The following is a 1,467-nucleotide window of genomic DNA, read 5'->3' as shown; positions in this document are numbered from 1 at the left end:
ATATATCTTGCCAAAGTAATAAATATCGAAGAACTACGAAAAACGCTCCAGATACATCCAATAAACTACCCTTTATTACAACACATAACTCAAGAAACACACAGGTTTACATATTATCCACTACTAAAACAAGACCCAAAAATGAAACAAGCATTTGAAATACACAGAAGAATCAAAAATAAAAGACACTCAAAGTCCCTCAGAAAATTCCTCACAAGTGTTAAATTACCTTCCACAATTTCTACATCAACAATCAAAAAATGTGGGCGCCCCAATTGCGGGCTTCAGCTTTATTGAAGACGCAGCATACAAATTCAAATCAAGACAGACTTTTGCCGTAAAGAATCACTTTACATGTTCTTTGTGGAATTTAATGTACGCTGTCAAATGTCAAGGATGTAATGAAGATTACATAGACCAAACAAAGCTTACTCTGAGAAATAGACTGACCATTCACTAACAACAAATACGAAACCCCTGAGACAGATCCCACTGAGTAGTCACATTGACATATGTGCAAAAAATAAGCCTCCCAAATTCCAGGTCTTCTCACTCTATCTATGTGCAATGAATACCACAGATGAAGTATGGATAAACAAAGAAAATACTTTCATACAAAAGTACAAACCAAGACTTCACAAACTTTAACAGTCAACATACACAAATAATCATTCACACACAAAATTCATTCTGCCACTTATCATGAGGAAGCTACACAGCTAACAATCTAAATTTTGACCATTAGACTACATACAAACGACTCCTGTCCACTCTCCCAGATTAAATTTGGTATATCTTGGTTATAACTAAACATGTTCACTCAACCGTGTCGGCTCACTTTTTAGGCGCAAAATATACTGTCACGTGACACTAACGCGCGGACTAACGGGAAACGTACAAAAGGTTATAAAGTTAATCATGTGTTCATTCTTTACAAACACTTGACAGAAAACATTCAGCCTTAACTTACGACGCCAAACATTGTCACTTGATACTAACACACCGAAGTAGCGGGGAACCTACAAAAATTTCAAAGACCAGCCATGTGACTATCCTCGACCAATCAAATCCTATTCAAAGCATATACTAATTTGAGCCATGAACTCCCTACAAAAACAGAGCAAACTTCAAACACTAGTCAGAAGCAAGATAGCTGCGATATAAACCACGTCTTTCTATTTGAACTTTTTCAATATCAGTGTAAACTGTGAAACCGGTTAACACTTCAAATATTCATTATTTAAATCATTTACATTTAACGGATATTTGTCCTCATCTTGTTTGTGTTAACAACAAACAAGATGAGGACAAATATCCGTCAAATGTAAATAATGTAAATTATGTACATAATACCTCATCTCTTAAATATAGAGCTTCAAATATTTTAATAAGAAATATGTTAACTATTCTCAGTGTATTTTCAACTTCGATTTTTCATATATATATATATATATATATATATATATA

The sequence above is a fragment of the Octopus bimaculoides genome, chromosome 2 (assembly GCF_001194135.2).
Source record: "Octopus bimaculoides isolate UCB-OBI-ISO-001 chromosome 2, ASM119413v2, whole genome shotgun sequence".
In the NCBI taxonomy this organism is placed as follows: Eukaryota; Metazoa; Mollusca; class Cephalopoda; order Octopoda; family Octopodidae; genus Octopus; species Octopus bimaculoides.
This window is presented reverse-complemented; position numbering follows the sequence as displayed.